This window comes from Oncorhynchus tshawytscha, linkage group LG05 (genome assembly GCF_018296145.1).
Source record: "Oncorhynchus tshawytscha isolate Ot180627B linkage group LG05, Otsh_v2.0, whole genome shotgun sequence".
Lineage (NCBI taxonomy): Eukaryota > Metazoa > Chordata > Actinopteri > Salmoniformes > Salmonidae > Oncorhynchus > Oncorhynchus tshawytscha.
Window position 1 is genome coordinate 24,812,987 of NC_056433.1, and position 14,155 is coordinate 24,827,141.

The 14,155-nt window shown below is 42.6% G+C and overlaps 1 protein-coding gene across 6 annotated transcripts in view; it reads right to left on the reverse strand.

Annotated features, from left to right (window-relative positions):
• ncoa1 (nuclear receptor coactivator 1) overlaps window positions 1–14,155 on the reverse strand; it is a 104,886-nt gene that overhangs the window by 69,340 nt on the left and 21,391 nt on the right. The window contains exon 1 of one of the 6 annotated variants that reach the window (XM_042321740.1): window positions 8,854–9,617. The exons of the other annotated variants lie outside the window; for them this stretch is intronic. The gene's annotated coding sequence lies outside the window, so the exon portion shown is untranslated. Of the gene's footprint in view, window positions 1–8,853; window positions 9,618–14,155 lie in introns of those variants that run through there. 6 annotated transcript variants of the gene reach the window in all.

The following is a 14,155-nucleotide window of genomic DNA, read 5'->3' on the forward strand; positions in this document are numbered from 1 at the left end:
GAGCCTAGCATAGCATTATGCCATGATAAACTTACACAAATGCTTGTCTAGCGTTGGCTGTAAAGCATATTTTGAAAATCTGAGATGACAGTGTGATTAACAAAAGGCTAAGCTGTGTCTCAATGTATTTCATTTGTGATTTTCATGAATAGGAAGATTTTCTAGGAAGATTTATGTCTGCTGCATTATGCTAATTAGTTTGAGGCTATGGTTATGCTTCCGGATACGGGTTTGAGAGTCATGAGAAGTTAAACAAATCAAAATATATATATATATATATATTTTTTTTTAGATTCTTCAAATAGCCACCCTTCGCCTTGATGTCAACTTTGCACACTCTTAGCATTCTCTCAACCAGCTTCATGATGTAGTCACCTGGAATGCATATCAATTAACAGGTGTGCCTTGTTAAAAGATCATTTGTGGAATTGCTTTACTTCTTAATGCGTTTGAACCAATCAGTTGTGTTGTGACAAGGGGGTATACCAAAGATAGGCCTATTTGGAAAAAGTCCATATTATGGCAAGAACAGATCAAATAAGCAAAGAGAAACAACCAGAGGTTTGGACTCGAGTCAGAAATATACTGACTTGCAACTCGACTGACTAACACCAATGACTCGTGACTTGACCTGACTTGATACCCTCCCCAAGCCCAAATATTAGAAATGTTGCTTTAAAAAAAGTGTGCACCGCATCAACTCTTCATTTAACGGATTAGAATTTGAATCGGACAACAGCCAATCAAATTGTGCCAGCTGAGAAAATGTTGTCTGTAGCATTCCACAGGAACGTTGGTGGGTGAATTCAGATGGAGCCCTTGGAAAGATGATGCCCAAAAATGTTATTTTCAGATATAAAGACTATGCTGTATCAACAAAAAAAACTGACTGCAACTTGCAAAACAAGAAGAAAATTACAGACAGAGGCGCAACAATTTCCAACTTTGTTCGACATTTGAAGCCGACAGCTATATATTTTATTACTTTACTAGTGTAGGCTAACATAACGTTAAATCAATGAGCCTCCACACAGTCAGTTAGTGCGGGAACGTGATCATTGCACCCAAGATTGAGCTACAACTGGCTAGGCAGTTGGTAGCCTAAATCCTGCCTGTTACTGCTGTTCCTAAAACCATTGACATACGTTAGCCTAATGTAACCAACCAGAGTGAGTGTATGTGTGTGTGTGTGTGTATATGTTAAGGTTGGGCGATTGCGCCCCATAGCAATACTCGATCATCACTATTGGGGAGGGGGGTGTCTTTCTCATGACTACCCATGTATTTCCATGGAAATATAAGATTTATTTGGAAAGTAAAAAATATATAGATATTTTAAAAGCATTCATGATTTGCATAAATGTAATATACTAACTTACTCTTGTTAAAAATATGAAATGGTATTACATTTGGTGAAGAGCACATTATGACTGGTTTAGGACTCGAAACTCAAAGTTTAGGACTTGAGACTTGACGGTCTTAACTTAGGACTTGAGTGCTAAGACTTGAGACTTATTTGTAAAACAATGACTTGGTCCCACCTCTGGAAACGACAATCCATTATTACTTTAAGACATGAATGTCATTCAATACGGAAAATGTCAAGACCTTTGAAAGTTTCTTCAAGTGCAGGCAAAAAAAACATCAAGCACTATGATGAAACTGGCTCTCATGAGGACCACCACAGTAAAGGAAGACCCAGAGTTAACTCTGCTGCAGAGGATTACAGTTAATTACAGTTACCATCCTCAGACATTGCAGCTCAAATAAATACTTCACTGAGTTCAAGTAACAGAGACATCTCAACATCAACTGTTCAGAGGAGACTGCATGAACCAGGCCTTCATGGTCAAATTTCTGCAAAGAAACCACTACTAAAAGGACACCAATAAGAAGAAGTGACTTGCTTGGGCCAAGAAACACGAGCAATGGACATTAGACCGGTGGAAATCTGTCCTTTGGTCTGATGACTCCAAATTTGAGATTTTTGAGCCATGTCTATGAGCGACACGGTGTGGGTGAACAGATGATCTCCGCATGTGTATTTCCCATCGTGAAGCATGGAGGTGGTGGTGGTGTGATGGTGCATTGCTCGTGACACAGTCTGTGATTTATTTAGAATTCAAGGCACACTTAACCAGCATGGCTACCACAGCATTCTGCAGGGATACACCATCCCATCGGATTTGCGCTTAGTGGGACTATCATTTGTTTATCAACAGGACACCTCCAGGCTGTGTAAGGGCCATTTGACCAAGGAGAGTGATGGAGTGCTGCATCAGATGACCTGGCCTCCACAATCACCCGACCTCAACCCAATTGAGATGGTTTGGGATGAGTCGGACCGCAGAGTGAAGGATAAACAGCCAACAAGTGCTCAGCATATGTTGGAAAAGCCTTCCAGGTGAAGCTGGTTGAGAGAATGCCAAGAGTGTGCAAAGCTGTCATCAAGGCAAAGGGTAGTTATTTTAAGAAACTCAAATATAAAATATATTTTGATTTGTTTAACTCTTTTTTTGCTTACTACATGATTCCATGTGTTATTTCATAGTTTCGATGTCTTCACTAGTATTCTACAATGTAGAAAATAGTAAAAATAAAGAAAAACCCTTGAATGAGTGGGTGTTCTAAAACTTTTGACCGGTAGTGTAAATACTCCTGAAGCTGCGTGTAGCAAATGCTTCAGTGACAAAGGAGGTATTCAACCTGATCCTTGAAGTTCCCGGCGTTCTTGTGTTATTGCCATTGCACCATATCGTGTAGACATATAGGCCTAGGATCTCTACAGATTAGCATATCTGCCTTATGTATTTATGAGAAAGGGGGTTGGAGAGACAATACTTTTACCTTACATTGCAGAATAGAATAAAATTGAAAGTGTTATCGCATTCTGCTCGCTTTCTTTCATAAAATCAGGTTTGTGTCTCCAATTCCTTTTTTGAGTGACGGAAAATGTTTCAAGTACACCGGAGTTTGTGTGGGCTGCAAAATCCGCATGGTCGCAAAAGAAAACAAACTGTTTCTCATCATCATTACATTCCTCCATTTCTGTGAAGTCATGTATTAGAATTCTCTGCAGCAAAAACTTCCCTCATCTGTCGGCACTGGAGCGCAATTGCCACAACTGCGCCACCAGTCTGTGTTGATCCTGGGGATGGGTTGTGGCTGTGGCCCAGCTGCTGCAGCAGCTAGAGCAGCAGTGACCACCTGAAGCTCCATTTGCCTAAATTCTTCGTACGAATACTCAGGCTCAAAATGAATATGGTTAGATGACACCACTGTCAACAGAAAAATGTGTAGGTTGTTGTTTGCTTTGTATAATGAATGTTTACCGCTGTCTTCACTTCACTGCTGAAAAAATAAGAGTGTGACGTGCCGTTCCTAAATAGGGATTCCTCCAAGAGCACATGCGCAGTTGTTACCAATCTCCGCTGCTGTGGCAGTCAGATACATATAAATTATGTTACCAGTCAAGAATTTGGACACATACTCATGCAAGGGTTTTTCTTAATTTTGTACTATTATCTACATTGTAGAATAATAGTAAAGATGTCAAAACTATGAAATAACACATTGGAATCATGTAGTAACCAAAAGTGTTGAACAAATCAAAATGTATTTTAGTAGCCACCCCTTGTCTTCATGACAGCTTTGCACACTCTTGGTATTTTCTCAACCAGCTTCACCTGGAATGCTTTTCCAACAGTCTTGATGGTGTTCCCACATATGCTGAGCACTTGTTGGCTGCTTGGGTTGAGGCCGGTTGATTGTGGAGGCCATCTGATGCAGCACTCCATCACTCTCCTTCTTGGTCAAATGGCCCTTACACAGCAAGGAGGTATGTTGGGTCATAGTCCCACTAAGCCCAAACCAGATGGGATGGCGTATTGCAGAATGCTGTGGTAGCCATGCTGGTTAAGTGTGCCTTGAATTCTAAATAAATCACAGACAGTGTCACCAGCAATGCACCCCCCACACCTCCTCATGCTTCACGGTGGGAACCACACATGTGGAGATTATCAGTTCACCAACTCGGGGTCTCACAAAGACACAGCGGGTTGGAACCAAACATCTCAAATTTGGACTCATCAAACTAAAGGACCGGTCTAACATCCATTGCTTGTGTTTCTTGGCCCAAGGAAGTGTCTTTTTCTTATTTGTGTCCTTGACTAGTGGTTTCTTTGCATGAAGGCCTGATTCAAATCAAATGTTATTTGTTGAATATAACAGGAATGATCAGACCTTACAGTGAAATATTTACTTACAAGCCCTTAACACTTAATTTCCTTAAAACTGCATTGTTGGTTAAGAAAAAATAAGAAATAAAAGTAACAAAATAATTAGAGCAGCAGTAAAATAACAATAGTGAGGCTATATACAGGGGGTACCGGTAGAAAGTCAATGTGCGGGGGCACCGATTAGTCGGGGTAATATGTACATGTAGGTAGAGTTAAAGTGACTATGCATAGATAATAAACACAGAGTAGCAGCAGCATAAAAGAGGGGAGCAATGCAAATAGTCTGTGTAGACAATTGATTAGCTGTTCACACAGTCTCCTCTGAACAGTTGATGTTGAGAAGTGTCTATTACTTGAACTCTGAAGCATTTATTTGGGCTGCAATTTCTGAGGCTGCTAACTCTAATGAACTCATCCTCTGCAGCAGAGGCAACTCTGAGTCTTCCTTTCCTGTGGCGGTCCTCATGAGAGCCAGTTTTATCATGTCTTAAAGTAATGATGGATAGTCATTTTTCTTTGCTTATGTGAGCTGTTCTTGCCATAATATGGACTTGGTCTTTTACAAAATAGGGCAATCTTCTGTATACCACCCCTGCCTTGTCACAACACAACTGACTGGCAGAAATGTATTTCGAAAGAAAGAAATTCCACAAATTAAGTTAACAAGGCACATCTGTAAATTGAAATGCATTCCAGATGACTGCCTCGCGAAGCTGGTTGAGAGAATGCCAAGCGTATGCAAAGTTGTTATCAAGACAAAGGGTGGCTACTTTGAAGAACCTCATACAAAATATATTTGGATTTGTTTAACACGGTTTTGGAATTATTTCATAGTTTTGATGTCTTCACTATTATTCTACAATGTAGAAAATAGTACAAATAAAGTAAAACCCTGGAATGAGGTAGGTGTCCAAACTTTTGACTGGTACTGTATATAAAATAATCACACATATTTTGGTGAAAAAGTGCATATTTACTGACTCAAAACCGATAGTACTTAACAAAAATAGCTCATTTAGCCAATACACTTTCAATAAAACAATGAATTTGTCCACGCTTCGCTGATTTCAGAATCCTTAATTCACTGGCAACAGAGCAGAGCGAGGCCTGCATCCAGCAACGTCACAAGTCATGTGACCCCTTTTCAAATTATCAATTACAGTAATGATCCCATGTTCTGGCACTTCCAGGTTTGTGGCTTTGCCACCACTTCTCTCTCGGCATCAATTCCCATGGGCCTTTCTCTCTTTCACTGGGTTCCATATCCGCTTTCCCCGAACCTGGCTATCGCCTACTGTTTGTTTTTGTTAACTGTCTCTTGTCATCAACATGCCCCAACACAGAACCCAAACCGGCTGCGCTCATGCGCCATCGTGCACCATCTTGCATACATTTATTTTGTCCCCCCCACACCAAACGCAGTCACGACATGCAGGTTAAAATATTAAAATAAACCAATTACCGTACATTAATTTGGGGACAGGTCGAAAAGCATTAAACCTTTATGGAAATATAGCTAGCTAGCTTGCACTTGCTAGCTAATTTGTCCTATTTAGCTAGCTTCTGTTGCTTGCTAATTTGTCCTGAAATGCACAAAAGGTCCTCTACTCCGGCAATTAATCCACACGTAAAACAGTACACCGAATCGTTTCTAGTCATCTCTCCTCCTAGGCTTTTTCTTCTCTTAACTTTATATTACGATTGGCAACTTTCATAAATTAGGTGCATTACCACCACCGACCTTGTTCGTCTTTCAGTCACCCACATGGGTATAACCAATGAGGAGATGGAGCTTGGGTACCTGCTTCTATAAACAAATGAGGAGATGGGAGAGGCAGGACTTGCAGCGCGATCTGCGTCAGAAATAGAACTGACTTCTATTTTAGCCCTTGGCAACGCAGACGCTCGTTGGTGCGCGAGCAGTGTTGTGCAATAACTGAATAATATAGATTTCGAAATTGTGCAACGTTTGCGCACACCTGTGAGCCCTACTTCCTGTAAGCGAGCCCAGAAAACGCACAAGCAGTGGCGAACTCACTCAGTCACTGGGTTATCTCCTGGCCTGGCGGCAATGGGCAAATTACACTGCTCTATTGCCACTGTCACCACAACACTTTAAAGGAAGAGGTGATGTGCATGAAAATTGTGGCTGAGTGGAGCCACTTCGCCAAAACAAGGTTGAGATAGATGGTATACAGCTACGGACGAATTTACCGCAAAAGATTCTGACTGAGGTTTTGAAGCAAGAGGATAAGTCGGATTTCACTGTTAGTTTTACACACGATATTTTACAATTATTTTTTTTACAGTTTCAGTTATTAAAACGGACGATTGTTTATTTTTTCTGAAAGTACTTGATGAGTGTACTGTTGCTTGTATGCATTGTATGCGTGCTTACTGTGACCGTCACTCCCTGATAGTGGCTACTAGCTACTTCCAAAGCCGGTGCGAAACAATAGTGCTTGGCAAGTGAGAGTGTGGGACACTGTGTCCCGGTGTCGTTGCTGTTCATGCTCTCCCCATTAGTAGACTATCACGGTGACATTGAGATGGTTACAAATATTAGTTATTTCTCGTGTAGGCTACATGAAATAAAATCCTGATAATGCCGGTGACACCGTGATACAGCTTCCTAGTGGGAAGCACCTCACGTCGGGAAGCACAACGGTGCACTGGTAATTTGCACTGGCTTGCCTTGTCGTCGTGTTTACAGAGGGCAGAAATGTTAGCTAAGTGACATGTCACCGGACATCCATATAAACACTAAAGTAGCTGTCATCACATATGAATGGGGAAACCAGTTAGTTAAAAGTATATTTGTGGTCATCGCCTAGGGACTCTAGCTAGCTAACTAACTTGCCATAACAACGAGAGAATGACTTCTGTCCTGTCCATAGCTGTATACCATCTAGTCATAACCCCAAAACAGCCCTTCTTGTCTGTGTATTGGTCTGCCCATACGGCCACAGCTGAAGTGCTCTCTCAGTCACACAACATAGGGCATGATGGCACTCGTCACATCCACTAAGCTCGCATATATGCGTTTTTCTCTCACAAACACAAGGCTAGGCTGCTTTTGAATGGCTACATAAAGCCTTGTTCTTCACGTGAGTAAATTAAAATAATTTTGTACTGGTATGCAGGCTCTGTGTACTATTTATTATTTTTCTTAAGAAGACATGTCCAGCCTTTCCTTTCGGAAAAGCTGACCACGACTCCATTTTGTTGCTTCCATCCTATAGACAGAAACTAAAACAGGAAGCTCTCAGGTCTGTTCAACGCTGGTCCGACCAATCTGATTCCACGCTTCAAGATTGCTTCGATGACGTGGATTGGGATATGTTCCGCATTGCGTCAAACAACAACATTGACGAATACGCTGATTCGGTGAGCGAGTTCATTAGCAAGTGCATTGCAGTTACCCACTGCAACTATTAAAACATTCCCCAACCAGAAACTGGATTGTTAGCAGCATTCGCGCGAAACTGAAAGTGCGAACCACTGCTTTTAACCAGGGCAAGGTGACCGGAAACATGACCGAATACAAAGAGTGTATCACCTCCTGGTACGGCAACTGCTCCACCCACAACTGTAAGGCTCTCCAGAGGGTAGTGAGGTCTGCACAACGCATCACAATGTTGCCCAAAGATATAGTCCAGTACAATAATACATAGCACTATAATAGATAGGTTAGCTGAACGTCACGAAAAACAATGTGCATGCTTCAATGGGGCAGAAGACTGAGTTGTTGTGATTCTGGATGGCCAGATAGCTACCAATAATGACAACAAACGTAAGTGACTCGTTTCAGCTAGTTTCATCTTGTTCTTGATACCATGTCTTGTTTTGAGGTGTTTTGACTGATTTCACATCAATGCTAATATGGCTAAGATTCACTAAAGTAGCTATCCAACAACTAACAATGTATAAGAGACAACAAGTGCTCAGTTGGGCAAATGTATTTGTTTTCAATAAACATTGGAGACAAAATATAGTTTACATGTCAATAATCTATGCCAACCAGTCTGTTTTGCACACATCGGTTTTGTTGCTAAACAACTAACCCATCTATTAGGTGGATGAGTCATAAGTATGTAATACATAGGCTAGTATGAGCTAACTGAATAACATTTAGACATCTGAATTACATGACAAAAATGCAGCCCATGTGACAGCCCCTGAAACCACATGGTCAGGGGTAGAGCTGAGCAAAAACTCAACATGCTGTGGAGTGAAAAAAAAAAAAAAAAAAAAAAAGCTAAATCCAAGGTGGGTTTAGACACACACACACACACACACACACACTGGAGTAACCTTTGCAAGTCTCACAAATCCCTCTCTCCTCACCTAAAGCTCAATGCTGGCTGAGAAAAACTAAAACACACACCTCCAACGACACTCTGCAAAACATGTAGCTACCTACTCACTCATTCCGAAACAAATATCAAGAGGCCCTTTGCCCCACCCCCCCACTCATTATTCAGAAAACACACACACAAAAACAACAGACCACATACACTGTAACCTAAAAGGTAAACAACTAGCTCAAGCCAAAAGTAAAGAGAGAAAGTGAGAGAAGAGAAAATAGGACTAATCCAGTAAGAGATCCACGCACCTGAAGCCCAGCTCAGCTAAGCTCGGCCTAGCGTTGGCCTATATGTGTATGTGTGTGTGACGTAGAGGAGCCCGGCAGTCAGTCAGTCAGAGGAGGAACAAGCAGGTGCCAGGCAGCAGCCTCAAGGAGTGGGCTGAGAGCAAAAGAAGAAGCTGCAGTCCACGGCCAGAGCACTAACTCGTCCAACGGCATGGGTTTTGGGAGAGGCAGAACACCGCCACAAGCTCTCCATTCCACAGGCTGGCTGCTATCTCCATGTCTCCTCTCTTTAACTGAGCTTTCCAGGCCTCGCTCGTTCGCTCACACCAGGGTACTCTAATCACCTCCCTCACAGACAGAACAGCGATGTATGGCAATAAGAGAGAAGGACAGCCCACCACGGAGCGAAAAAGAAGGGGAGGTGGTTATGAACTCAGTCCCCAAGCACTGTGAATGGAGTGAGGGAGACTCTGTGGCAGCAAGAAGACAGTTCACAAGGAGAGACCCCTCCCGGAGGAGCCTTGGGGAGCTTAACCGCGCACGCTTTAGGAACGGACTTATCCCCCATGCTTTACTGCACACAGGACTCCCCCCTCCCACTCACCCTGGCTGAAATGGTTTGCTCCATGAGAAGCTGCTCAGTCACTGTTGCCGAGTCCCTCCTCCCTGAAATATAGGACACAGCAGGAGAACGTATACGGTTTGCCTGAATGCAGTAACACAGGCCTAGCTGGGCCTGTATGTATGACTCAAAGCACCGCTTTATCTACACTCCACTGTATCCTGAATGGCTTGCAAACAACTTGTTTCAAATTACAGCAGTAATCAAAACGGAGGCAGTTGTAGAATTAAGGACCATCCACATACGTTGTGTGAATTTTTTAAGGGACCTCAAAACATGGGTCAGCACTGTAAGACAGAAACACAAATCATGTCACTTTAAAATTAACATCAGTAAACACACAGAATTTCAACAATTCTGTGTGTTTCATGCCTCATTTGGCCACGTCTCCATAGAAAAGACCCACTTCCCCCGGGGTGTCAGGTTACCAACCTGATCCTCCTCATCGTCGCTAGAGCTGCACCCCGGTCTCTCGCGTTTGTTTCTGTCTGAAAGGCCGGATTGGGCCAGAGCCCTTCACCACCCAACAGACCCCCAGGTCTCATGTCTCCCTCTAACAGGCTCTCATTCTTCAGCTAGTCCCCCTCATTAATCAGCCTGCCTGGCTGTCACACACACACACACACACACACACACACACACACACAGTACCTGCTCACACTCACAGACCTGCCCTTCTTCAGACCCCACTCTGAGACATCCTAGTTCCCGATTTAAAATTAGGAGAAGTCAATTCTCCACACCACTAATATTCTCACCCGCTCCCTCTCTCGCTCTCGTACTTAAATAATTACTCAATGCCTGGCGTACCGCAATCTCCTACTTAATGCAAGCATATGTTATTTTCCAAATCAAGTAAACGTTTATCTGATGATTTATGCATACATTGGATGGTAACCTCATTGATCGTGTCCCCGCTTATAAATGTCTAGGCATCTGGATAGATGATAGGCTTTCCCTCAAAAAGCATGTTGATGAGTTACTTAAGAAATAAAAACGTGCTTTATTTATAGGAATCGGTCATCCCTTTCATTAAATAGTAGAAAACACATAATTCAGTCGACATTCATTCCGGACGTAGACTATGGCGATATCGTCTATAAGAATGCAGCTGCCACTGGAGCAGTTTATCATACTGCATTACACTTTATCACAGGCGATAGTTTCAGCACACATCACTGCATCGGGAAGTAGGCTGATCCTCTTGGAAGTATCGTAGATCGATGCATTGCACGTTTTTTTGTTTATAGAGTCCTTTGCATAAACTACCACCGTACTTCTCTGTTAACCTACAGAAATACAAGATATCAGACACCGTCTCAGGCTAACTCTGGAGATCCCTTTGATCTCAGAGTTAGGTAAATCTGCCTTTAGCTATTTTGCACCTTGCTAGTGGGATGGTCTACAGCGTTGTATGAAATTGGAGAAACTGGTGCCTCGGAGGCAGTTCAGCTGTGTGAGCACCTTTTTAAGGAAGAATGATTCTTATAATTCTATGCTTTTTTTTTTTTTAAATATTGTTTGTGTTTTTTGCTTGCTTATACATTTTGTAGGCTGTAATTATTAATTATTATTATTATTTTTTTTTTTTAAATAACTTTCCCCAGGTTGTTGTTGTAAATGGGAATGTATTCTCAGCCGACTCACTTGGTAAAATAAGGAATACAAATAATAATGAGTCATGGATATAGTGACATGTTGCTCTGTGCAGCACGTGTGTATGAACGTAGCGGTGGATCGTAAAGCATTCCCTGCGGGCTACAGCTAGGTGCGGGGTCAGACAGATGACAGCTAGGCCTATGTGATGGCCCCTACCTGCAAGACAGGCCTAGCATCTGAGGCGGGGATGGAAACAGCCCGGGGGACAGGGAGCAAAGACTGGCCCCCTACCCTCCCTGCCCCTCAAAGTATTGCTCCACACTCTCGCCGTTTACACCCCGATTTAGGATGTTTACCCAGAGGAGGAAATGGCCAGGTGCAGTCAGAGCTCCTCAACACTGCTACAGTACAGCAGCAGTCCTCTCCTCATGCTCCTAGGGGCCAGGCCCAGCCTAGCATAGTATACTACAGCAGCCTGCCTGCCAGAATGTCTAGGGGACACAGCCAGTTATGGCTACAGTTCTGGTTGGCTGAAGCTTATGGCCGGGGATGATGCAACACATTATGCTTGGCTAAAGCTTATGGATAATGGCACTGATAATGACTATGGGAACTGTTGTTGCTGTCACGTGATCATGGGTTTGGGCTAAGGCAATGGTCATGGCATGAATGGACACTTATAGCACCACTTAAAACTGCCGTTTTGGCTTTACATACACTTTAGGCAACAGTTTTGACCATTGTTATGGCAACAGCTAGTATGGCTAAAATATGGTAGAGCGCTGACTGTGCCAGGTTGAGGAAAGGAATAGGGTGCTGCTATTTCTAAACTTTGACAGCCCTGGTCTAACGGTATGGCTTTTTACATCACAGGATCCCTGCAGTACAGAACAAGTACATCAGTGGCACATATCCTGCATCTACACCCACACTCACTCTGCATGATAACAAGTCAGGTATACAAGCATTGCTCAGTCCCACTGGCTCCCAATACTGGAATTCAGGCTTAGCTTAATGATGAGACTGAGGAGCAGATAAGAAAGTAGCTCATCAATACAACGCTCAGATCCTTGTCAGACACCTGGTGAGCTGTGAGTGTGACCCGCCTAGGTGATTAGAGTAGATCATTCTGCTGTGTTGTGAGACTCAGAGCAGTTTTGGACACACACACACAGAGCAGAGCAGAAGGACGGGGGTGAGAAGTCACAGGCCCGAGATGCAAATGGTGGCAGTGTGTAAGTGTGTTTGTGTATGTGCACCACGTTGTGTTTGTGTGTGTGCGACATCTCACACTGTTTCATTAGTGCTATAGCCCTCAGAGAAAACACAAATCATTTGGGCTGAACTAATTGGCTCTCTTAAAATTAGATTGAAGACCCATTAAACGCAGAAAGAGACAGACCCATCTTATGGTGAGGTAGTGAAGACACGCTGGCCGTTAATTCAGCCACTTTTCTAAGCAACCCATCCACCCTGCAACGTCTTGAAAGAAAATGGTATTGATTCATTGAGTCACCTTAAATGGGAATGGCTAATCATATAGCCATGAATAGCCATGAGTATGTAGATAGTACTCTTCAGTTCAGGGATGGGCAACTTTAATGGGGGGTGGGGGCCACAAAAGATATGAACACATCATGAGGGGCCTCAGTGGCTCGTGGGTCTGCGTACCCACCCCCACACATAGTCAGAGCCAGCCCTAGCCTTTTGGGGAACCTAAGTGAAAATGTTTTTGCACCTTGGGTATTATGCTATTTTAACCCTCAACAGTAGCCTAAGTTGGGACCCTGACTAATTTGAAGTCATCAGCGGAAGGGAAGTCTTTTTTCTCTTAACCTATAATAAATCCAATGACATGGTGACATTATGGTGTTCATTTCACGTTGAATTCTCATTAGTTGACAACTCAACCAAATGTAAAACCAAACTAGACATTGAACGGACATGTGTGCCCGGTGGGTTACTTCATGATGAACCAGTTCTCTAACAGGACTGTGTTTGCTATACAAAAAGTGGATCTTCAAAATTTACGGTATAAAGGAAACCCAAAGAAATAACAAGACCGCACTTTAACTTTTTTTTATGTCATCCACTTTAAACAGGTGTTACATAATCACTGTTAATGGGTCTTATGATGAAACTTGACTTGGTGTTATTCTAAAGGAAAAATATTAAACCTTTGCCAAAGGAAATATACAATATCATGAAATCAATTTAAATGTACATTTGTACAAATGATTCAGTCATGCACCGACATACTGTAAATGATTTAGTCGATTTCATTGCGTAGTGCAATACAGTAGATAAGAGCAGGCTGGGTCAGATTTCACGTTCCCATGGCAACAACTGAGGAGCTGTTAACTACCGAAACACAGCTAATCTTTAAGCACAGACAGGTGAGGGGGAGAGAGGGTGACGCCTTGTAAAGGTAGGGTGGTTAAGTCAGTGTTTTTTTTATACCAGTTTTGATGAATCTTCTGTTGAGAAAGAACTATGCAGTTCAAACTCCATGTATAATCCCTTTCGGGAGGAATCGGTTCCTCAGTCTAGGGCATTTCAGACAGTTGTTAGGGCACCTTTTTACTGAAGAATGGGTCTTTTTTTTATGATCGTGTTTTGCTTTTAATCAAATCAAATTTATTTATATAGCCCTTTGTACATCAGCTGATATCTCAAAGTGCTGTACAGAAACCCAGCCTAAAACCCCAAACAGCAAGCAATGCAGGTGTAGAAGCACGGTGGCTAGGAAAAAATCCCTAGTAAGGCCAAAACCTAGGAAGAAACCTAGAGAGGAACCAGGCTATGAGGGGTGGCCAGTCCTCTTCTGGCTGTGCCGGGTGGAGATTATAACAGAACATGGCCAAGATGTTCAAATGTTCATAAATGACCAGCATGGTCGAATAATAATAAGGCAGAACAGTTGAAACTGGAGCAGCAGCACGGTCAGGTGGACTGGGGACAGCAAGGAGTCATCATGTATTGTTGTGTATAATAAATGTATATTTGAATGTGCATATGAATGTGTAGTTTGTGTTTATTGTATTTTGATGTTTATTGTGGCGCTATACAGGGCTCACCTGGAAAAGACACCTTGGTCTCAGC